Source organism: Rhinopithecus bieti, unplaced genomic scaffold, assembly GCF_001698545.2.
Source record: "Rhinopithecus bieti isolate Rb0 unplaced genomic scaffold, ASM169854v2 scaffold_29034, whole genome shotgun sequence".
NCBI lineage: Eukaryota > Metazoa > Chordata > Mammalia > Primates > Cercopithecidae > Rhinopithecus > Rhinopithecus bieti.
Genome location: NW_016812875.1, coordinates 248,395 through 274,007, shown reverse-complemented (window position 1 = coordinate 274,007; position 25,613 = coordinate 248,395). Strand labels below are relative to the sequence as shown.

General features: G+C 41.2%; 1 protein-coding gene across 1 annotated transcript in view; it reads left to right on the top strand.

Annotated features, from left to right (window-relative positions):
* Nucleotides 1-473: 473 nt before the first annotated feature.
* The window catches only part of ZNF169 (zinc finger protein 169), a 99,996-nt gene continuing 74,856 nt past the window's right edge, over nucleotides 474-25,613 (top strand). The window contains exon 1 of the mRNA XM_017847082.1: nucleotides 474-941. The gene's annotated coding sequence lies outside the window, so the exon portion shown is untranslated. The remainder of the gene's footprint in view (nucleotides 942-25,613) is intronic.

Genomic DNA, 25,613 nt, shown 5'->3' with positions numbered 1-25,613 from the left:
AATGACCAAGCAATATATTCTTAGCTTTGAGGCCAAAATTGGCTGAAAATGTCAGAAGGAGATACAGAGAAAATGTTTTTTTTTTGGAGTTCTGCATAAATTTGAAGAGGTAAACCTGGAGAGCGGAGAACAATGAGTTATTGTTTGGGAACAAGCCCTCCAAAATCTGGCCGTAAACAAAATCTGCAGCGCTGTGACCTGTTCTTGATGGCTGTAACGCCCACGCTGGAAGGTTGTGGGTTTACCAATGAGGGCAAGGAAGACCTGGCCCTCCCAGGGCGGAAAACCACTTAAAGGCATTCTTAAGCCACAAACAATAGCATGAGTGATCTGTGCCTTAAGGACATGCTCCTGCTGCAGTTAACTAGCCCAACCTATTCCTTTAATTCAGCCCATCCCTTCGTTTCCCATAAGGGATACTTGTAGTTAATCGAATATCTATAGAAACAATACTAATGACTGGCTTGCTGTTAATAAATATGTGGGTAAATCTCTGGGGCTCTCATGTCTGAAGGCTGTGAGACCCCTGATTTTCCACTTCACACCTTGGTATTTATGAGTATGTGTCTTTAATGCCTCTAGTGCTGCTGGGTTAGGGTCTCCCCAACCAGCTGGTCTCATCAAATTATATGCAATGGACTAGAGAAAGATGCATATTAAACCATGTCTTTTTTTCCACCCAAGAAGAGTTACTAGCAAGCAGTAAGATGTGAGGAAATGAAACCAGTCAGAGTGCTGAGTGCTGGAGAAGAGGTCCATGTGCACACTCTGTCATGGACATGGTTGGGACTACCTGTATGGATTAAATGCAGGATTAGGGGATGGTTGATTTGCATTTTTTCCCCAGGGCATAACCTGAGACCACAAAGCTTCTAGGGAGTTTGTGTACATCGTGGCCCCGCAGCAGTGAAAGACTTGAAGAATGCTCTGGCTAAAGACAGGTAGGTGCTGTGGCAGGTAGTTACTTGCCTACCCAAATATCCCCTTGCTAGGAGAACCTTGATTTTGTTGAGGTATGGATCTCAGGAAGTTACCCTAGGTTTTGTCTAGGGGTAGGCATGTGACCAGATTTGATTAATGAGATGTAAGGAGCAGCGGTAGGGAGAAGGTTTCTTTTCTTCCCCACCCCAGAGTCTCGCTTTGTCACACAGGCTGGAGTGCAGGGGCGTGGTCATGGCTCACTGCTGCCTTGACCTCCCCAACTCAAGTGATCCTCCTACCTCAGCTTCCCAGATAGCTTGGACTTTAGGCACACACCACCATGTCTGGCTAATTTTTTTCTGTTTTGGAGATGGAGTCTTGCTATGTTGTCCAGGCTAGTCTTGAACTCCTGGGCTCAGGCATCCTTCTACCTTGGGCTCCCAGAGTGCTGGGATCACTGGTGTGAGCCACTGCACCTGCCTGCATCATGCTTAGGTTTGAATGTGGTTGTGTGATGATCAGAGCTACTGCAGCCATCTGTGACCACTAAGGGTCAATAATACCAACCTAGAGTTCTAACATTATTGAGCTGTTAAGTCAGTGCCAGCATCTGCTCTCCTCTACGCTTTGTATTATGTGAGAAAAATGAACTACCTTATAGTGAACAGGGGTTATGAAACTTACAGAGAAAAGCTCCCCTCACAGGATCCCACATAGGGAAGTCCAGGGAAAGCCCCTAAGTGTGAGGGAAGAGCAAAGGTGCTGAGGGGCCATAGTTAGGAAGAAGCCTGTGGCTTAGATAAGGATGTTAGACAATGGATCTCTGACATCTGTAGCAGGACCATGAACGTGAGCATGAACATGAAGTGCTGAGAGGCTGACGGCAAGACCACATTTCTGAAACTGGGATCTTAGAAGCAGCAGGCAGCAAGGACCAAGTTCAGACAGTATGGACCAGACAGTAAGGACACCCCTCCTTAGTGCTGACATGAGTTAAGCCCTTTGGAAATTTAGATCTTCTTGAATTTGATAAACTAACTTTCCTAAAACTGCTTTAAGTCAAGACAATTCCCTTAAATGGATGAAATGTCAGTGTTCTGCCATTAGTAGACATGGGGGCTCAAGATATTCAGCAACAAAAATTTTTGTTACATTTTTGCTCTCTTGAATGGCAACTGCAAACTTTGAACATCTGCAGTTACCCTAATGCAGAACTTATTATTTATAGACTTTTTTTTTTTATGGTTTACAGTGAAATACTGATATAGAAACAGATGTTTAAAAGAAAACTATATAGCTTATCTCGGGTAACGTAGCCTGTTTCTTAAACCCAAGGTCTCATTTTAGACACCTAGGTATATTGTCCAGAGTACTGAACATGAGCACATTTCACATGACAGGCTCTCAAATGCAAGTAGGTGTGTGTGTGTGTAGTCCTTGCTTTGCCTGGCATCTTGTTACAGTAATTCATGCACGTAAAAACCATGTCCTGCTGGGCGCGGTGGCTCACACCTGTAATCCCAGCACTTTGGGAGGCCGAGATGGGTGGATCACGAGGTCAGGAGTTCGAGACCATCCTGGCTAACACGGTGAAACCCCATCTTTACTAAAAATAGAAAAAATTAGCCAGGCGTGGTGGCAGGCGCCTGTAGTCTCAGCTACTCAGGAGGCTAAGGCAGGAGAATGGCGTGAATCTGGGAGGCAGAGCTTGCAGTGAACTGAGATCACACCACTGCACTCCAGCCTGAGCAATGGAGCGAGACTCTGTCGCAAAAATAATAATAATATCTGCTTGATACATCCTTCTTTTGTGATTGGGGAAAATGGTGACTTAATTCCTGAAAGAATCATGCAATATGTAGACCTTTGAATATGACTTTTTAAATTTAGCCTGTTTTTAAGGTTCATTCTTGGTGTGATTATATATATATATATGTATACACACACACACACACATATATATATATATTTTTTTTTTATTTTGAAATAGGTTCTCTGTTTCCCAGGCTGGAGTGCAGCATTGTGATCTTGGCTCACTGCGGCGTCGACCTCCTGAGCTCAATTGTTTCTTTATATTGCTGAGTAGTATTCTCTTATATAGATATCAAATTTTCTTTATCTTCATTTTTTTTGAGACAGAGTCTTGCTGTGTCTCCCAGGCTGGAGTGCAGTGGCGTGATTTTGCCTCACTGCAGCCTCCGCCTCCCAGATTCAAGCCTTCTCCTGCCTCAGCCTCTGGAATAGTTGGGATTACAAGCGCTTGCCACCACGCCTGGCTATTTTTGTGTTTTTAGTAGAAACAGGGTTTCAGCATGTTGGCCAGGCTGGGCTCAAACTCCTGACCTCAGGTGATCCATCTGCCTTGGCCTTTGAAAGTGCTGGGATTACAGGCGTGAGCCACCACACCTGCCTTGTTTATCCTTTCACCAGTTGGTGGGTATTTGGATTTTTTTTTTTCTAGCTTTGGTTCTTATGATTAATGCTGCTACACAGCATTAATGTCCACAATTCTTTCTGTAGACATCTGTTTTCAATTCTCTAGGAGAAATAGCTAGGAGTGGAATTGCTGAGTTGCATGTTAAATTTAACCTTCTAGGAAAATGTCAGACTGTCAAACTATTCAATTGTTTCAGCACCATTTGTTGAGAAGACTGTCTTTTTTTAGTTGAATTGGCCTGGCACTTTAACTGAAAATTAATTCACTATATATAGGAGGCCTTATTGATTGACCTCTATTCTGTTTCATTAATCTATATATCTTTATGCTAGTACCATACTGTTTTGATTACTGTGGCTTTATAAAGTTTTGAAATTGAATAGTATAAGTCCTCCAATGTTGTTCTTTTCAAAATTGTTTTGCTACTCTAAGTTATATGCATTTCTATGTAAACTTTACAATCAGCCTGTAAGTTTCGTAAAAAATCTTGGATTTTGACAGGGATAGCAAATTGATAACAGTGCTGAGTTTTCCTGTCCATGAACCTGGAATGATCTCTCAGTTTCTTTAGATCTATAATTTGAGCAGTCTTTTGGAGTTTTCAGTGTGTAAGTCTTACACTTCTTTTATTAAATTTATTCCTGTTATATTCTTTTTTTTTTTTTGAGATGGGGTCTTATTCTTTTGCCCAGGCTGGAGTACAGTGGCTATTCACTATTCAGGTGTGATCATAGTGTACTATAACCTCGACTCCTGTGCTCAAGTGATCCTCCTGCCCCATCCTCCACATAGCAGGGACTATAAGTATTTGCCACTGTGCGCAGCTCTTTATTGTTTTTGATAATATTGTGAACATATTGTTTTCTTAATTTGATATTCAGATTGTTCATTGCTAAATACAGTTGACATTCATATACTGATCTGTGTCTTGTAGCCTTATTAAACTCATTTATTAGTTCTGGTAGTATTTGGGGGAATTCCTTAGAGTTTACTACAATTTTGATCATGTCATCTGTGAATAAAGATAGTTTTACTATTTCTTATCAATCTGGGTGCAATTTATCTTCCTTCTCCTTCTTAAAAAATTGCCTTCTTGCATTAGTTAGAACCTTCATTACATTACTGAATAGAAGTGGTAAGAAGAGGTATCTTAGTTTGTTTTATGCTTCTATAATAAAATACTACAGACTGGCTAATTTATAAAGGACAGAAATTTGTTTCTCAGAGTATTGAAGCCTGGGAAGTCCAAGAACAAAGCACCAACATCTTGTGTGGGCCTTTTTGCTGCATCCTCACATAGTGGAAGGTGGAAGGAGAAGAGAGAGCAAATCCACTCCCACAAACCCTTTGTATAGGGTCCTTAATTCATTCATGATGGTGGAGCCCTTATGACCTAAACACGTACTCTAGAATTTCTATTTGAATTTCTTTTTATATTTTCTATCTATGTATTGATATTCTCTATTTGTTTATATATTCTTGGTTCTCTCTAGTTCTTTGTTCTTGATTTCCTTCAGCTCTTTGAGCATATTTAGGTCAGGTGATTTAAAACCTTTTATATTAAGTCTGGGCTTCCTCAAGGATGGTTTCTATTAATTTCTTTACTCCTATTGGCTAGCCATACTTTCCTGTTTCTCTGTATGCCATACAATTCTTTTTATGAAAAATCAGATATTTGGGCTGAGTATGGTGGCTCACACCTGTAATCCCAACACATTGGGAGACCAAGGCCTGCGGATCACTTCAGGTCAGGAGTTCGAGACCAGTCAGGCCAACATGGTGAAACCCGCCTCTACTAAAAATACAAAAATTAGCCAGGTGTGGTCGGGCGTGCCTGTAATCCCAGCTATATGGGAGGCTGAGGCAAAGAGAAAGTAGGCTTGAACATGGGAGGCAGAGGTTGCAGTGAGCCAAGATCATACCATTGGACTCCATCCTGGGCGACAAAGTGAGACTCCATCTCAAAAAAATATATAAATAAATACATAAAATAAAGGGGGATATTTGGAATATTATAATGTGAAAAGCTGATTCTCCCTCCTCCCCAGTGTTTGCTGTTGTTGATTATAGATGTTTGCCATCATCCAATTGTTTAGTGACTTTTCCAAATTATATTTGCAAACACTATATTCCTTGTCTTGTGTGGTCACTGAAGTCTCTTCTCTTATTTTAGCAGTTATTTCAGAGATGTGCCTTAATAGCTGGGTCCAAAAAGAAACCAAAACCAAAAAACTCTCTTAGTCTTTGCAGATTGGATCTGAGCTGAGGGATTCCTTCAATGCTTAGCTAGGCTGTCCTAGACTCTGACTTAGTCTTTACCTCCTGCTTGCACAGAGTCCAAAAATCAGCCAAAGGTGCAAGCCTAGAGTTCCATCATTTTTTATGAGCATGTTTCCAGCCTTGTGCATGCATATTGCACTCTGGGTTCTCCGGTATATGCAGTAGCCCTTCAAAACCATTAATTCCCAAGAAACTTCTGCCTCAACTTCCTTCTTTCCAGATGTTTGATTCTGTATGCCACCCACCAGCCCCTGCACTATTCACCATACCTTGATCCAGACAGCTGTGTGTAGTTTATGTCTTTGAATGCTTTTGACAGATGTCACCTGGAAAAACCACTCTAGCCTGAAGGCGTTGTAAAAAAGCTTATCTGATGCACCAGTCCCTCAGGGAATTGTCAGGTCAAAACTCAGAGCCAGGCTGGGCGCGGTGGCTCATGTCTGTAATCCCAACACTTTGGGAGGCCGAGGTGGGCAGATCACGAGGTCAGGAGATGGAGACTATACTGGCTAACACGGTGAAACCCCATTTCTACTAAAAATACAAAAAAATTAGCTGGGCGTGGTGGCAGGCACCTCTAGTCCCAGCTACTTGGGAGGCTGAGGCAGGAAAATGGCATGAACCCAGGAGGCGGAGGTTGCAGTGAGCTGAAATGGCACCACTGCACTCCAGCCTGGGCGACAGAGCAATACACAGTCTCAAAAAAATAAATAAAAACTCAGAGCCATAATTTTTGGGCAACATGGTTGTTGGCATCAGAAAGCCACACTAGGAATGCAGGTCCCTGTTCCCATTGCTATTGGTGACCTGGGAAGTGTAATTGATAAGAAAGGAAGCAAAAACAAAAATTTCTTTTTTCATTAATCACTTCCCTGGTTGCTCCCAGTTTTGTATTAGAATCCAGAGTTTGAAAAAGTTGATTCTGTCAGATTTTGCCAGCTTAATGGATGCTTCAGTAGAGGGACTGGACTGATTATTGGAACTCCCTACTCCATCATTTATGTGGCATCACCTAACTGCTTTTGCTTGCCTTAGAACTTCCAGCACAGAGATGAAAAAGAATGGTGAGAGAAGATATCCTTGCCTTGTTCTTGGTCTCACATGGAAAACAGTGAGTCTTTCACTGTTCAGTATGATGTTAGCTGTAGCTGTTTTTAAGAAAATCTGTATCAAGTTTAGGAAATTTCCCACTATTGCTAGTTTTTTGAGAGTTCTTATGAATGCTATGAATTTTGTCAAATGATTTTCTGTATTTATTAGTACAGTCATGATCATATGGATTTTTAAAATATATATTTTGAAAGTTTTGTTCTTTTTTATCTTTTTTTTTTTTTTGAGATGGAGTCTCGCTTTGTCGCCTAGGCTGGATCTCGGCTCACTGCAAGCTCCGCCTCCCAGGTTCACGCCATTCTCCTGCCTCAGCCTCCCGAGTAGCTGAGACTACAGGCGTGCACCACCATGCCCGGCTAATTTTTTGTATTTTTAGTAAGAGATGGGGTTTCACCGTGTTTAGCCAGGATGGTCTCGATCTCCTGACCTCGTGATCTGCCCGTCTCGGCCTCCCAAAGTGCTGGGATTACAGGCGTGAGCCACCGCGCCTGACTTTTTTATCTTTTATCTTTGTTTTTTATGTTATTCCAATGAATTTTTAAAATTTCAATAGCTTGGGGGATACAAATAGTTTTGGTTGCACGGATGAATTGTATAGTGGTGAAGTTTGGGATTTTAGTGCACTTGTCACCTGAGTAGTGTACATTGTACCCAATAGGTAGATTGTTATTTCTCACCCTCCACTCCCCTCCTGCTTTTGATTTTCCATAGTCCATTATATCACTCTGTATGCCTTTATGTACCCACTTATACCATGTGTTGTCACGTATAAGCTTAGTTCCCACTTATAAGTGACAACATATGGTATTTTGTTTTTCATTCCTGAGTTACTTCACTTAAAATAATGGCCACCAGCTCCATCCATGTTGTTGCAAAAGACATTAATTTGTTCTTTTTTGTGGCTGAGTAGTATTCCATGGTATAAATATACCACATTTTCTTTATCTGCTTATTGGTCAATGAGCATTTAAGTTGGTTCCATATCTTTGCAACTGTGAATTGTGCTGCAATAAACATACATGGGCAGCTGTCCTTTTGATATAATTACTTACTTTCCTTTGAGTAGATACCCAGTAGTGAGATTGCTGGATCAAATGGTAGATGTACTTTTAATTTTTTTGGAAATCTTCGAACTTTTCCGTAGGGATGGTACTAATTTACATTCCCACCAGCAGTGTATGAAAGTGTTCCCTTTTCACCACATCCACGCCAACATCCATTGTTTAGCTTTTTAAATAGCCATTATTGTAGGAGTAGGGTGGTTTTACTTTGCATTTCCCTGATGATTAGTGATGTTGAGCATCTTTACATACATTTTTTGGCCATTTGTTTATCTTCTGTTGAGAAATGTCTGTTCATGTCATTTGCCCACTTTTTGATGGGATTATTTGTGGGGTTTTTTTTTTTCCTGCTGATTTGCTTGAGTTCTTTGTAGATTCTGGATATTAGGCCATTGTCAAATGTATACTTTACAAATATTTTCTCCCATTCTCTGGGTTGTCTGTTTACTCTGATGATTATTTCTTTTGCTGCACAGAGGTATTTTAGTTTAATTAGGTTCCATTTATTTATCTTTGTTTTGTTGCATTTGCTTTGGGGGTCTTAGTCATGAATTACTTACCTAGGCCAATATCCAAAAGAGTATTTCCTAGGTTATCTTCCAGAATTTGTATGATTTTGGGTCTTAGATTTAAGTGTTCGATCCATCTTGAGTTGATTTTTGTATAAGGTTAGAAATGGGGATCCAGTTTCATTCTTCTACATGTGGCTAGCCAGTTTTCCCAGCACCATGTATTAAATAGGGTATCCATTTGCAATTTATGTTTTTGTATGTTTTGTCAAGGATCAGTTGGCTCTATGTATTTGGCTTTACCTCTGGGTTCTCTACTCAGTTCCACTGGTCTATGTGCCCACTGTTATACCAGTACTATGCTGTTTTGGTACTGTATTAGTCTGTTTTTGCACTACTGTAAAGAAATACCTGAGACCAGGTAATTTATAAAGAAAAGTTTAATTGGCTCATGGTTCTACAGGCTGTACAGGAAGCATAGTGGCTTCTGCTTCTGGGGAGGCCTCAGGAAACTTACACTCATGGTGAAAGGCAAAGGGGAAGTAGGCACATCTTATGTGGCCAGAGAAGGAGTGAGAGAGAGAGAGGTAGGAGGTGCAACATACTTTATACTTTTTTTTTTTTTGACGGAGTTTCACTCTTTTTGCCCAAACTGGAGTGCAATGGCACGATCTTGGCTCACTGCAACCTCCGTCTCCCAAGTTCAAGCGATTCTTCTGCCTCAGCCTCCCAAGTAGGTGAGAGATTATAGGCGCCTGCCACCACGCACAGCTAATTTTTTTGTATCTCTAGTAGAAACGGGGTTTCACCATGTTGGCCAGGCTGGTCTCAAACTCCTGACCTCAGGTGATCCACCCACAGGTGGGGACACAGATCCAAACCATATCAGTAACCGTAGCCTTGTGGGATAATTTGATGTCTGGTAATGTGATGCCCCCAGATTTGTTCTTTTTCTTAGGATTGCTTTGGTTATGCAGGCTCTTTTTTGGTTCCATATGAATTATAGGATTGTTTTCTTTACTTCTGTGAAAAATAAGCTTTGCATTTTGATAGGAATTGCACTGAATCTGTAGATTGCTTTGGGCAGTATTGTCATGTTCACAATATTGATTCTCCCAATCCATGAGCATGGGATGTGTTTCCACTTGTTTGTGTCATCTATGATTTCTTTCAGCAGGGTTTTGTAGCTCTCCTTGTATAGCTCTTTCGCCTCCTTGGTTAAGTATATTCCTAGGTTGGTTTTTTGTTTATTTGTTTGTTTTGCACCTGTTATAAAAGGGATTGAGCTCTTAACGGGATTCTTAGCTTGGTCGTTGTTGATGTGTAGCAGTGCTATTGATTTGTGTACATTGATTTTATAATCTGAGATGACTGATTTTTTTTTTTTTTTGAGATGGAGTCTTCCTCTGGGTGCAATGGCCCAGACTCAGCTCACTGCAACCTCCAACTCCCAGGTTCAAATGATTCTCCTGTCTCAACCTCCCAAGTAGGTGGGACTACAGCTGCCCACCACCATGCCTGGCTAATTTTTGTATTTTTAGTAGAGACAGTTTCACCATGTTGGTCAGGCTGGTCTCGAACTCCTGAACTCAGGTGATCCACCTGCCTTGGCCTCCCAAAGTGCTGGGATTACAGGCATGAGCCACCGTGCCCAGTTGACTGAACTTGTTTATCAACTCTATGCATCTTTTTGAGGAGTCTTTAGGGTTTTCTAGGTATGTGATGATACCATCTGCAAACAGCTATAGTTTGACTTCCTCTTTTCCAATTTGGATGCCCTTTAGTTCTTTCTCTTGCCTGATTGCTCTGACTAGGACTTCCAGTACTACATTGAATAGAACTGGTGAAAGTAGACATCCTTGTCTTGTTTCAGTTCTCAAGGGGAATGCTTTCACTTGTTGGTCATTCGGTATGTTGTTAGCTGTAGGTTTGTCATGTGTGACTTTTGTTATTTTGAGATAAGTCCCTTCTATGCCTGGTTTGTTGACTGTTTTTATCATAAAGAGATGCTGGATTTTATTGAATCCTTTTTCTGCAACTATTGAAATGATCATATAGTTTTTGTTTTAAATTCTGTTTATGTGATATATAACATTTATTGACATGCATATGTTAAACCATCCCTGCGTTCCTGGGATGAAGTCCACTTGATCATGGTGTATTATATTTTTGATATGCTGTTGGATTTTGTTAGCTAGTATTTTGTTGATGATTTTTGCCTCTATGTTCATTAGGGATATTGGTCTGTAATTTTCTTTTTTTTGTATGTCCTTTTCTGGTTTGGCTATCAGGGTTATACTGGTTTCATAGAATGAGTTAGGGAGGATTCCCTCTTTCTCAGTCATTTGGAATAGTTTCAGTAGGATTGGCACAAGTTTTTCTTTGAATGTCTGATAGAATTTATCCATTAATCTGTCTGGTCCTGGGCTTTCCTTGTTGGCAGTCTTTTTTGAAATTACTGATTCAGTCTCACTGCTTGTTATTGGTCTGTTCAGGGCTTCTGTTTCTTCCTGATTTAATCTAGGAGTGTTGTATGTTTCCAGGAATGTCTTCTAGCTTTTCCGTTTATCTGCATAGAGGTGTTCATAGTAGTCTTGAATGATTTTTTCTATTGCAATGGTGTTCATTGTAATGTCTCCAGTTTCATTTCTAATTGAGTGTATTTGAGTCTTCTCTTCTTTTCTTGGTCAATCTGGCTAATGGTCTATCAATTTTGTTTATCTTTTCAAAGAACCAGCTTTTTTTTTTTTTTCTTGGTAATTTGGCTAATGGTTTTTCAATTTTTTTTTTTTTTTCAAAAAACCAGCTTTTTTTTTTTTTTTTTTTTTTTTTGAGACAGAGTNTCAGGGCTTCTGTTTCTTCCTGATTTAATCTAGGAGTGTTGTATGTTTCCAGGAATGTCTTCTAGCTTTTCCGTTTATCTGCATAGAGGTGTTCATAGTAGTCTTGAATGATTTTTTCTATTGCAATGGTGTTCATTGTAATGTCTCCAGTTTCATTTCTAATTGAGTGTATTTGAGTCTTCTCTTCTTTTCTTGGTCAATCTGGCTAATGGTCTATCAATTTTGTTTATCTTTTCAAAGAACCAGCTTTTTTTTTTTTTTTTTTTTTTTTAAAAAACCCCTTTTTTTTTTTTTTTTTTTTTTTTTTGAGACAGAGTCTCGCTCTGTCGCCCAGGCTGGAGTGCAGTGGCCGGATCTCAGCTCACTGCAAGCTCTGCCTCCTGGGTTTACGCCATTCTCCTGCCTCAGCCTCCCGAGTAGCTGGGACTACAGGCGCCCGCCACCTCGCCCGGCTAGTTTTTTGTATTTTTTAGTAGAGACGGGGTTTCACCGTGTTAGCCAGGATGGTCTCGATCTCCTGACCTCGTGATCCGCCCGTCTCGGCCTCCCACAGTGCTGGGATTACAGCCTTGAGCCACCGCGCCCGGCCAGCACCAGCTTTTTTGTTTCATTAATGTTTTGTATTTTTTTAAATTTTCATTTGGTTCTGTTCAGATCTGGATACTTCCTTTCTTTTGCTAGATTTGGGTTTAGTTCTTGTTTCTCTAATTCCTTGAGGTATGATGTTAGATTGCCAATTTGTGATCTTTTAGACTTCTTGATATAGGCATTCAGTGCTACAAACTTTCCCTTAGCACTGCTTTTGTCCTATCCCAGAGGTAATGATAATTTGTGTCACTATTATCCTTCATTTCAATGAATTTTTAAATTTCCTTTTATTATTTCTTTTTTGAGACGGAATCTTGCTCTGTCCCCCAGGCTGGAGTGCAGCGGCATGATCTTGGCTCACTGCAACCTCTGCCTCCCAGGTTCAAGCGATTCACCTGCCTCTGCCTCCTGAGTAGCTGGAACTGCAGGTGTGTGCCACAATGCCCAGCTAATGTTTGTATTTTTAGTAGAGATGGGTTTTTGCCCTGTTGGCCAGGCTGGTCTTGAACTCCTGACCTCAGGTGATCTGCCCACCTTGGCCTTCCAAAGTGGTGGGATTACAGGCATGAGCCACTACACCCAGCCTAAAATTTCCATCTTGATTTCCTTATTAATCCAAAAATCATTCAAGAGCAGATTGCTTAATTTCTATGTATTTGTATAGTTTTGAGAGTTCCTTTTGTAGTTGATTTCTAGTTTTATTCCACTGTGGTCTTAGAAGATACTTGATATGATTTTGATATTTGTAAATTTATTGAGACTTGTTTTGTGGCCTCTCATATGGTCTCTCTTGGAGAATGTTTCATATACTGAAGAGCAGAATGTGTATTCTGTAGTTCTTGGGAAGAATGTTCTGTAAGTATCTGTTAGGTCCATTTATTCTAGAGTATAGTTTAAGTCCATTGTTTTTTTGTTGACTTTCTGTCTTGATCTGTCTAGTGCTGTCAGTGGAGTGGTTGAAGTCTCCCACTACTCTTGTGTTGCTCTTTTATTTCTTAGGTCTGGTAGTAAATGTTTTATGAATCTGGGAGTTCCAGTGTTAGGTGCATATACATTTAGGATTGTAAAATCTTCTTGTTGAATTGATCCTTTTATCATTATATAATTACCTTCTTCATCTTTTTTTTTAACTGCTGTTGCTTTAAGGTCTGTTTTATCTGATATAAGAATAGCTACTACTGGCTGGGTGCAGCAGCTGATGCCTGTAATCCTAGTACTTTGGGAGGCCAAGGTGGGCAGATCACCTGAGATCAGGAGTTCCAGACCAGCCAGGCCAAATGGTGAAACCCTATCTCTACTAAAAATACAAAATTAGCCCAGTGTGGTAGCTCATGCCTATAATCCCAGCTACTGGTGAGGCTGATGCAGGAGGCGGAGGTTGCAGTGAACTGAGATCGTGCTATTGCACTCCAGCCTGGGCCACAAGAGTGAAACCCTGGCTCAAAAAAACAAAAAAACATAAAAGGAATAGCTACTGCTGCTCACTTTTGGTTTCTATTTGCATGGAATATCTTTTTCTACCCCTTTACCTTCAGTTTATATGAATCCTTCCATGTTAGGTGAGTCTCTCGAAGACAGCAAATATTTAGTTTGTGCTTTTTTTTAAAGCCATTCTGGCAATCTGTATCTTTTAAGTCGAGCATTTAGGCCATTAACATTCAATGTTAATATTGAGATGTGAGGTATTGTTCCAGTCATCATGTTAATTGTTACCTAGATACTTGTTTTCTTTATGTTGTTATTGTTTTATGGGCCCTGTGTGTTTTATGCTTTCAAGAGGTTCTCTTCTGGTACATATCAACCTTTTATTTCAGGATTTAGAACTCGTTTTAGCATTTCTTGTAGGGCTGGTCTGATAGTAACAAATTCCATCAGCATTTGTTTGTCTGAAAATGACTTTATTCATTTATGAAACTTAGTTTTGCTGGATACAAAACTTACAAAAGATACAATTCTTAGCTGACAGTTATTGTTTAAGGAGGCTAAAGGTAGGACCCCAATCCCTTCTGGATTGTAAAGTTTCTGGTGAGAAGCCTGCAGCTAGTCTGATAGGTTTTTCTTGTATAGGTTACCCAGTACATTTGTCTCACTGCTCTCAGAATTCTTTCTGTCATGTGGACTTTAGATAGCCTGATTATTATATACGCCTTGGTGAAGTCCTTTTTGTAATGAATCTCCCAGGAATTTTTTGAGCTTCTTGTATTTGGGTATCTAAATCTCCAGCAAGGCCAGAGAAGTTTTCCTCAATTATTCCCTCAAATAAAATTTGCAAACTGTTTGCTGTCTTCTCTCTCAGCAACACCAGTTATTCTTAGGTTTGGCCATTTTACATGATCCCATATTTCTTGGAGAGTTTATTCATTTCTTTTTATTTTTTTTCTTTATTTTTGTCTGATTATTAATTTGAAAACTATGTCTTTGAGCTCTGAAACTATTTCTTCTACTTGTTCTAGTCTATTGTTAAAACTTTCCCATGCATATTGTAGTTCCCTAAATATGTCTTTCATTTCCAGAAGTTCTGATTGACTTTTCTTTAAAATATCTATTTCTTTATAAAATTTTTTATTCATATACCAAAGTTTTAAAAAATTTCTTTATATTGGCTTTCACCTTTCTCTGATATCTCCTTGAGTAACTTAATAATCAATCTTTTTAATTCTTTGGCATTTGAGAGATTTCCTCTTGGTTAGGATACATTGCTGGAGAGCTAGTGTGATCTTTTGGGGGTGTAATAGAATCCTGTTTTTTTCATACTATCAATTATTTTTCTCATTTTTTTTCTCTCATTTGGGTAGACTATTTCTTCTAATTAGTCTTGAATTTATTTTTTATTCAATTGTTTTTTTTAAATTTCTCTTTTGTCTCTTAAGGATATGACTTTATTGTCATATCCTGTTTTGACTCTTGGTGTTTTCAGAGATGAAGACTCTCTAGTAGTTCCTTGGTTATAAGAGAGTCTTTGTATCATGGCTTTCTCAGATAATGGTTATAGTAGCATCGTGCTCACTGTCTCCAATGGGGTTGGAATTGCAGAGGTTTCTTGAAGCTTACTTTGTTCTCATGTGGTGTGCACTTATATTTGTTTATTTTCCCTGTATTTTATTTACGGAGTTGAATATGTTAGGCTTCAGGCCAGTAGGGGAAACATCTCTCAGTAGAAACTGGTTGTGGTTATTGTAAGTAGGTAAATGCAATACCCCGTGGTGGACTGAAGGCCCAGTCTTGACACAGGTGATAGGTGGAGCTCTCAGTGAAACACACCGAGGTCTTATCGCGGGTGGATTGGTGAAGGGGGGGGCCCCTCCACACCTGTGGGCGTTTCTCATCAGGTGGAACGAGAGACTTGAGAAAAGAAATGAGACACAGAGACAAAGTACAGAGAAAGAAAAAGTGGGCCCAGGGGACCAGTGCTCAGTATACAGAGGACCCACGCTGGCACCGGTCTCTGAGTTCCCTCAGTGTTTATTGATCATTATCTTTACCATCTCGGAAAAAAGGGGAAGTGGCAGGAGAATAGGGTCATAGCAGGGAGAAGGTCAGCAGAAAAACATATGAATAAAGATCTCTGTGATATGAATAAGTTTAAGGAAAAGTGCTGTGCTTTGATGTGCATATATGCAAACATCTCCATAAACATTTTTAGTATATAAAAAGCAGCATTGCTGCTAGCACATCCCACCTCCAGCCCTAAGGCGGTTTTCTCCTATCTCAGTAAATAGAACATACAATCGGGTTTTACTTCAAGAGGAAACATTCCATTGCCCAGGGATGGGCAGGAGACAGATGCTTTTCTCTATCTCAACTGCCAAGAGGCCTTCTTTCCTCTTTTACTAATCCTCCTCGGCACAGACCCTTTATGGTGTTGGGCTGGGGGATGATCAGGTCTTTCCCTTCCCACGAGGCCATATTTCAGACCATCACATGGGGAGAAACCTTGGACAATACCTACCTTTCCTAGGCAGAGGTCCCTGAAGCTTTCTGCAGTGTACGTGTCCCTGGGTACTTGAGATTAGAGAATGGTGATGACTTTTCACAAGCAAGCTGCCTTCAGGCACTTGTTTAACAAAGCACATCCTGCACAGCCCCAAATCCATTAAACCTTGAGTCACCACAGCACAGGTCTCTGCAAGGACAGGGTTGGGGGTAGGGTTGCAGATGAACAGCATCTCAAGGCAGAAGAATTTTTCTTAGTACAGAACAAAATGGAGTCTCTTATGTCTATTTCTTTCTACATAGTTCTATGTAGAACTGTAGTTTCTACAGTAACAGTCTGAGCTCTCTCTCCTCCCCACAGTTGGGAGCCACCTCAGCTCCCCTGCAAGGCCAGCAGGGAAGCAGTCCACCTCCCAGACACACTACTGACCCAGTATTCCAGCCATTCAGATCAGACAGGCACCTCATTTTGTCTGCAGGAACGTGGTTGTTTGAAGTAGAAAGGAATTGTAAGTCTGCATCTCATCCAAGTCTGAACACAGAAGGTGCTCTTTACTGTGGGGATGCAGTTACCCGGAAGTGTTCCAGCAAGGCTCTTTATGGTGTACCCACACATGCTCCCACTGGAAAAGCCCCAGTTGTTTCAGCAGTGGTGGACAAGGGGGAAAAAAGTCCCCTTCTCCAAGACCCTTCATGAGCATCAGGGTTACCTGTGTATTGGGGTAGAGCTTCAGACTTTCCCTGCTGAGCTCAGTACTGTAACTGTGCCTCTGCTGAAAGAGACTTTGCATCAGCAGAAAGGTCTAGGACTCAAGGCCTGCACCTGGATTTTTTTGTTCCATGGGGTATTCCCTTGATGTGGTGCACACCCACTTCCCCTAGGAAGTTTTCCCCTAGGAGTAGGATTCCCTAAGAAACAGACTACTGTGAATGCTGCTGCTCCTCTGTGTCTAGCCACCCAGTGGAGCTGCCACACTCCAGGCTGGTGCTGGGGAATGTCTGCAAGAGATCCAGTGATGTGACCTGTCCTTAATCCTCCTAGCAGCAAGTACCAACACCCCTTCTGATGCAGGTCGCAGGGGAGTGACGTAGACTCTGTGAGATTCCTTGATTCTAAATAACCTTAATGTGTTGGCTTTCTCAAATGCTGCTTGTAGTAGCAATGAACCTGTCATGTGGACAGATCAGGACCTCCTGGTTAGCCAGGGTGGTGCAGGCAATGGTGATAGCTGAGGTCATGCACAAGTTTTCTCTTTCCTGGGCACAGTGCTATTCTACCCAACGATGCTATAATGTATCAGTTGGCCTCCAGCCAGGAGGTGGCACTTGCAAAACAGCACCAGCTGCAGTAGAAGTGGTGGGATTAACTGCTTTGCTTTATGTTAATTGCCTTATGTTACCTCAGAGAGGTACTCTGGATTCTCAGGCAATGGCCATAGGGCTTCGAAAAGTTGCTGTCCCTTGTAGTAAACTACCAGGGCTGGTGTAGGGGCAAAGCCAGATAGGGGCTGGGTCAGGGCATGGGTCAGCCATGCTTTGGCTCTCCATGTGCAGGGCAAGCAGAGAGGCTCCTGTGGGTTTAGGGGGCATTTCTCTGGCCACTGGGGTAATGTTTCAGGAAGGAACATAGCTGCCTCTGCCACACAAAAGAGTTCACAAGCCTCACCCAGCTCTCACGCACTTGGCAAGGCAGGTCTCTCACCTGCAGTGTTCACTAGCAGCTGCTAGCTAAATTCCAGGCTGTGTAAGCTCAGAACTCAAAACTGCCCTAGGCCGTAAGCCTTCCCTGTGGAGACAGGAACCGTCGTTCAGGCCATGCCCCTTCCCAATCTACCTGCAAAGCAAGAGTTCCCGGTTCCTGTGCCTGTGGCTGCAGCACACTTCTCACTCACCCACTGGTTCTGGTCAAGGGAGTTCATCCCCACTCAAGATTATATGAATTTCAGTTGGGAGTTTTCAACCTGCAACCTCTGCCTGAGCTAGTTAGTCAACTTCCGTGAGGTCCTCTGTGACACAGAATCAGGAGTGGCTTTCCTTGGTCTGTGCTGGAGACTAGGAATGCATGCAAGGGTCTTCTTGCTGCTGCTCTTACTTTTATATTCCCCCACCACTCCCTATATTAGTTCCAGTGCTGGGTAGGGTTAAGGCCTTCCCCTATGGGCTGGACTGCCAGGTTACCTGGTGGGGATGTATATCCTGGAGGCCATCTCTCCCCATCACACTCTGAGGACTTAACAGTTTTTCACCTGGCTCACAGCGGGTGTAGGCTGCAGCCTGCTGCTTCTTTCAAAGGGTCTATGGTTTCTGTTTTTCGGTTCAGTTCCTGCATTGCTTCTTAGAAAACAAGTTCACAGTAGGAATTTCTACTCCCCATTTTGTCTTTCCAAGTGGGAGAGTCATGCTGACACTGTCTCCAATCCACCATCTTGGGAAGAAAAATAAAACAAAATGTGATTTTTCTTAGTTAGCCTATCCACATGGTAGATTAGATTGATTGATTCTCAAATATTGAAACAGCCATGCATGCCTCTAATAAACCCTACTTGTAATCATTTATTAGTTTATTTAAATGTGATCTCTTTTCTTTGAAATACATTTAAAATAGTTTTTAGAAGTCTTTGCTAAATCTATTAATTTCTGTTGACTTGTTTCCTAAGTATAGAACACACTGCTGGCTAGGCATGGTGGCTCATGCCTGTAATCCCGGCACTTTGGGAGGCTGAAGCGGCAGATCATGAGGTTAAGAGATCGAGACCATCCTGGCCAACATGGTGAAACCCCATCTCTTCTAAAAATACAAAAATTAGCTGGGCATGCTGGTGCACACCTGTACTCCCAGCTACTCAGGAGGCTGAGGCAGGAGAATTGCTTGAATCTGAGAGGCGGAGGTTGCAGTGAGCTGAGATTGCACCACTGCACTCCAACCTGGCAACAGAGCGAGACTCTGTCTCAAAAAAAAAAAAAAAGAAAAAATTGACATTGTACACATTATGTTATAGGAACACTACATAGTGATTTGCCCCAAAGGGGGTTGCTGTCTGTTTGTATGATACACTTGTCTGGACTAATTCTGTGGAATTTGTCTCCACTACAATGTGAGGCTGCTAATGTCTGCACTCACATTTTTTTAAAGAGACAGGCTTTCTAGAATTACTCTTGTTTCAGCATATTTTGTCAGCCAAAGATTAGTCAGAGGTTCTGTTCAAACATCTTAAGCCAGTTAGGTCCCCGCTCTTTGCTGATAGATCTGTGTATGGTTTGGAGAATGTATTTGCTGTGGTTTGAATATTTGTCTCCTTCAAAACTTGTGTTAAAATACAATCCTCGGCCGGGCGCGGTGGCTCAAGCCTGTAATCCCAGCACTTTGGGAGGCTGAGACGGGCGGATCACGAGGTCAGGAGATCGAGACCATCCTGGCTAACACGGTGAAACCCCGTCTCTACTAAAAAATACAAAAAACTAGCCGGGCAAGGTGGCGGGCGCCTGTAGTCCCAGCTACTCGGGAGGCTGAGGCAGGAGAATGGCGTAAACCCGGGAGGCGGAGCTTGCAGTGAGCTGAGATCCGGCCACTGCACTCCAGCCCGGGCGACAGAGCGAGACTCCGTCTCAAAAAAAAAAAAAAAAAAAAAAAAAAAGAGGTGGGGCCTTTAAGAGGTGATTGGATCGTGAGGGTTTTGTCCTCATGAATGGATTAATGCATTCATAGATTAATGGATTAGTGGGTAAATGGAGTAATGGGTTATTATGGGAGGGGAACTGGTGGCTGTATAAGAAGAGGAAAAAAGACATGTGCAAGCATGTTAGCATGTTCATTCCCCTCCCCATGTGATACCCCATGCTACCTTGGAACTCTACAGAAAGTCCCTGTGTGTAGTCCATTTTGGGGTTGCTATGAAGGAATACTTGAAAGTGGGTAATTTATAAAGAAAAAATATTTATTTGGTTCATGGTTCTGCAGGATGTACATGAAGCATGGCACCAACAGCTGCTCCTGTGAGGCCTCAGGAAGCTTACAATCATGGCAGAAGCCAAAGGGGGAGCCAGCGTGTGGCATGGCAAGGGAGGGAGCCAGAGAGAGAGGGAGGAGCTGCCAGGCTCTTTTGAACAACCAGATCTCATGTGAACTCACAGATTGAAATTCACTCATTACTGTGAGAACACACCAAGCCATTTATGAGGGATGCACCCCTATGACCCAAACACCTCCTACTAGGCCCACCTCCAACATCAGAGGTCACATGAAACATGAGATTTACAGGGGACAAAACAGTCAAACCGTATCAGTCCCCACCAGCAAGAAGGCTCTCACTAGATGTGGCCCCTTGATCTTGGACTTCTCAGCCTCTGTAACTGTAAAAAATAAATTTTGTTTCTTATAAAATACCTGGTTTTGGGTATGTTGTTATAAGTAAAAGAAAATGGACTAAGAAAGTATTCAAAGTTTAGGCTTTCAGATCTTCCCTAGCTCTTATTTCTTTTGAGCCCTTTCAGGCCTTTTCTACGTGTGTGCACAGTCCTGCAGTCATCCAGGAATGTGTGAATAGCTCAGTCCTCTCCGGCCTCTTCTCCACGTGTGTGCAGCTTTCCAGTAAGTTTGGGATGTATGGAGAGCCCATCAAGGTTCTCTGTGTCTACCTCATTTTTAACATCTCCTTGTTAAATTTCTGGTTAGTCTGCTGGTGCCTTGCTTTCCCCCAACCAGGACTGCAACCCCAGGCAGGGTAGCTGAGTCATTGTCCTTTCCTATTTGTTTGATACCTAGATTGCTACTGTTTTTGACAGAGTTGCTGGATATAGGGCTTTTTGCACTCTGCTTCAAGTAAAGTGAGTTCAGTTCCCCCTGGCAGAAGACTGTAGAAATAATTGTCCCAGAGAAAGACATTCAAATACTGACGTTTAAGAGAACCCTAACTAAAAAGCTGGCGCATTGCCTGATTACTGGACAATCAACAGTTCTGAAAGTGTGGTCCATGGACCTCCTGGGGATCCTTAAGATGATTTTGGGGATCCAAAATATCAAAAATTATTTTTATAATATTTTATATCCTATTTACTTTTTTCAGTGTGTTAATTTTTGCACAGATGGTCCAAAAGCAATGATAGGTAACACTGCTGGCCCATTTAGCATGAATCAAAGCAGTAGTACCAAACTATACTAGTAGTCACTTTTTTCTTCACTGCTATACAAAGAGTCATTCAAAAGCCACTTTGGGCCAGGTGCAGTGGCTCATGCCTGTAATCACAGCACTTTGGGAGGCCAAGGCAGGTGGGTCACTGGAGGCCAGGAGTTTGAGACCAGCCTGGCCAACATGGTGAAACCCCATCTCTCTTAAAAATATAAAAATAGCCAGGTGAGGTGGCTGATATGGCTCCATTGCACTGTAGCCTTGGTGACAGAGCGAGACTCTGTCTAAAAGATAAAATAAAAGCCACTTTGGCCAGACACAGTGACTCACACCTATAATCCCAGTACTTTGGGAATCCTTGGCAGGTGGATCACTTGAGGCCAGGAGTTCGAGACTAGCCTGGGCAACATGGTGAAACTCCATCTCTACTAAAAATACAAAAAAATTATCTGGGTATGGTGGTGCATGCCTGTAGTCTCAGCTACTTGGGAGGCTGAGATATGAGAATCACATGAACCCCAGTGGTGGAGGTTGCAGGAAGCTGAGATCGCACCACTGCACTCCAGTCTGGGTGACAGAGTGAGACTCTGTCTCAAAAAACAAAACAAAAAACGGCCAGGCACAGTGACTCACACCTATAATCCTAGCACTTTGGGAAGCCAAGGTGGGCAGATCACTTGAGGCCAGGAGTTTGAGACTAGCCTGGCCAACGTGAAACCCCATCTCTACTAAAAATACAAAAATTAGCCCGGTGTGGTGGCGGGCATCTGTAATCTCAGCTACTCAGAAGGCTGAGGCAGGAGAATAGCTTGAACCCAGGTGGTAGAGATTGCCTTGAGCCGAAATCATGCCACTGCACAGTGAAACTCCATCTCAAAATACAAAAACAAAAACAATGCCACTTTTACTGAAGAATATCCTTGCTGAAGTAGTAAATTTATTAATTAAAAAAATTCTCCACCCTTATATACGTGAGTTTTTAATATTTTGTATGATAAAATGGGAAGTGTGCATAAAGCATTTGAGCAATTATTTGAGTTTGTGAGCTTCGGTAACTGATTTTTTTTTTAATGTCTTCCCCTATCATCCAGGCTAGAGTGCAGTGGCATGATGACGGCTCAATACAACCTTGACCTCCTGGGCTCAAGTGATCCTCCCACCTCAGCCTTCCAAGTAACTGGTACTATAGGAATGTGCCACCATGACTGGCTAATTTTTTTTTTTTTTTTTGGTAGAGACAGTGTCTCACTATGTTGCCCAGAACTCCTGGGCTTAAGCAATCCTCTTGCCTCCCAAAATGCTGAGATTACAGCAATGAGACATGGTGCCCAGTCTGATTTTTTTAATATATATGTAGGAAAACCATTTTTCTTTGAATTACTGATAGACAAAAAATGAATATTCAGACTTGGATATCTGGCAGGCATTTTCTTAAAAATTAATAAAATGAGCCTGTCATTCTGATAGCGTTTGTTGCCAATGATAAAATTTGAGTTCACACGCAAAATTTAGGGTATTTTGGCAAATTGTATCTGCTTCTCAATATTTAAAGATGTTGCTGATAAGATCAATGATAATGATATTTTTGATATTATATAAAGAATTGTGCTGCAATCCCAGCTACTTGGGAGGCTGAGGCAGGAGAATCTCTTGAACCTGGGAGGTGGAGGTTGCAGTGAGCCAAGATCGCACCACTGCACTTCAGTCTGGGCAATAGCATGAGACTCTGTCTCAACCAAAAAAAAAAAAAAAAAAAAAAATTGTGTTAATATTGGAAAGCCCTGCATATCTTAGTGAACCAGTATTTTCCAAAAGACCACTTCATGGTGTGACAAAATCATGTATGGGCCCATGTGATAGGGGTTTAACATTTAAAATGTATAAAGTACTCAATAGCAAGAAAGCAACCCAATTAAAGACTAGGCAAAGGACCTTAAAGGACATTTCTCAAAAGAAGATATACAAATGGCCAACAGGTACATGAAAAAATGTTCAACATCACTAATCACTGGGGGGGAAATGCAAATTAAAACGATAATGAGATGTGATGTCACACCTGTAAGAATGGGTATTATTAAAAAGATGAAAGATAAGTGCTGAAGAGGATGTGGAAAAAAGGGAACTCTTATACATTGTTGGCAGGAATGCAAATTAGCACAGCCATTATGGAAAACAGCAAACATAGAGGTTCCTCAACAAACTAAATATAGAACTCCCATAAAACCTAGTAATCCAACTTCTGGGTATATATCCAAAGAAACAAATCAATATGTCAAAGGGATATCTTCACTCCCATGTTCATTATAACATTATTCATAAGAGCCAAGCTATGGAAACAACCCACAAGTGTTCATCAACAGATGAACAGATAAAGAAAATGTGATTATACACACACACACACACACACACACACACACACACACACACACATATATTCCCCCAATGGAATACTATTCAGCCTTAGAAAGGCTGTCATTGGTGACACATGGATGAATCTGGAGGACATTACGCTGAGTGAAATAAGGCAGACACAAATACCACGTGATCTAACTTATCTGTGGAATCTAATTAAGTTGAACTCATAGAGAGTAGAATGAAGGTTACCAGGGTGATACGGGTGGGAGGGAGAGAATGAGGTGTCACTGATCAAAGGGTAGAAAGTTTCATAAAAGAAGGAATAACTTTTGTGATCTATTGCACAACAGGGTGCCTATAGTCAATAATATGTTAAATATTTCAAAATAACAGAGTTGGCTGGGTGCAGTGGCTCATACCTGTAATCCCAGTGAGAGGCGAAGCCAGCTGGACTTCCTAGGTCGAGTGGGGGACTTGGAGAACTTTTCTGTTTTACAAGAGGATTGTAAAACCCACCAATCAGTGCTCTGTAGTTAGCAAGAGGATTATAAAATGCACCAATTAGCACTCTGTAAAAATGCACCAATCAGCACTCTGTAATTAGCAAGAGGATTCTAAAATTCACCAATCAGCGCTCTGTAAAATGCACCAATCAGCAGGATCGGGAGCAGTGGCTCATGCCTGTAATCCCAGCACTTTGGGAGGCCAAATCTGGTGGATCACGAGGTCAGGAACAAGACCATCCTGGCCAATATGGTGAAACCTAGCCTCTACTAAAAATATAAAAAATACAAAAATTAGCTGGGTGTGGTGGCACATATTCCCAGCTACTCGGGAGGCTGAGGCAGGAGAATGGCTTGAACCCGGAGGTGGAGGTTGCAGTGAGCCAAGATCGTGCCACTGCATTCCAGCTGAGCTACAGAGCAAAACTCTGTCACAAAAAAAAAAAGCAGCTTTTATAAAATGATTTGCCTGTTACCTTTTGAGTAGTCTAATAGTATCATCTGTAAACCAAAATAAAAAAACAGAAAACAAAATTAAGTGTGGGTAAAGATATATACTCATTGTGAAAATAAGTTAATGGATTTAAATGTAACAATGAGAAAATTTATTGACAAGTATTCAGATTCCACAGTGCAACTAACCTTTAAGAAACCAGTATTTATTAAATTTTGGTGTGGTGTCAAAGGTGAATATCCATAATTGCCTAAAAGGGTTGTTTTTTAAAATGCCCCATTTTCCAACTACTGATTACTGATAGACAAAAAATGAATTTTGGAAAAATTTGGATGAAGCTGTCTTGTCATTCACATACTTCAACCAAAATAAATGTATATCAACACAGAATGAAGGCAGAAGCAGATATGAAAATCTACTTCTATTAGGCCAGACATTAAAGAGATTTGCAAATACATAAAACAATGCCACTCTTCTCCCCATTTTTGTTTTGTATATTTTTTAAATAAAATGTTACCTTAACAAGCAATAGCTTTATTTTAGCTATTTTATTTTACTCTTTTTTTTTTTTGAGACAGGCTCTCCCTCTGTTGCCAAAGCTGGAGTGCTGTGGTGTAATCATAGCTCACTGCAGCCTCTAAATCCTGGGCTCAAGCCATCATCCCACCTCAGCCTTCTAAGTAGCTGAGACCACAGGCATGCACCACCACACCTCGCTAATTTTGTGTACAGGTATTACATAGAGATATATTTCATTTTGGGTAAATACCTAAGAGGAGAATGGCTGGATCATATGGTAATTATATGTTTAACTTATAAAGAAACTGCCTCAGTTTCCCAAAGTGGTTATACCATTTTCAATTCTCACCAATTGTGTATCAGAGTTCTAGTTCCTCTACATCCTTGACAACACAAAATATGGTTAGTTTTTAATTTTAACCATTCCAATAGGTGTTTACTGGTATTCCATTGTGGTTTTTATTTGCATTTCCCTAATAACTAATTGTATTGAGCTTTTATACAGTGCTTATTTGCCATCCATACATCTTATTTGTTAAAATTTTGTTTATATCTTTTGCTTATTTTAAAAATGAGTTGTTAGTATTCTTGTTACTGTTAAACTATATAAAGAGTTCTTTCTATATTTTGGATACAAGTTATTTGTCAGATATCTGCTTTGCAAATATTTATTTACAGCCAATGGTTGGCCATTTTCATTGTCTGCACAGTGTCTTTTGAAAATCAGAAGTTTTAATTTTGATGAAGACTAATTTATCAATTAGTTCTTTTAGGAATCATGCTTTTGGTGTTGTATCTAAGAAACCTTTGCCTGGCCAGGCCAGGCGTGGTAGCTCACGCCTGTAATCCCAGCAGTTTGAGAGGCTGAGACTGATGGATCACCTGATGTCAGAAGTTCCACACCAGCCTGGCCAACATGGTGAAACCCCGTCTCTACTAAAAATACAAAAAATTAGCCAGGCATGGTGGTGGCC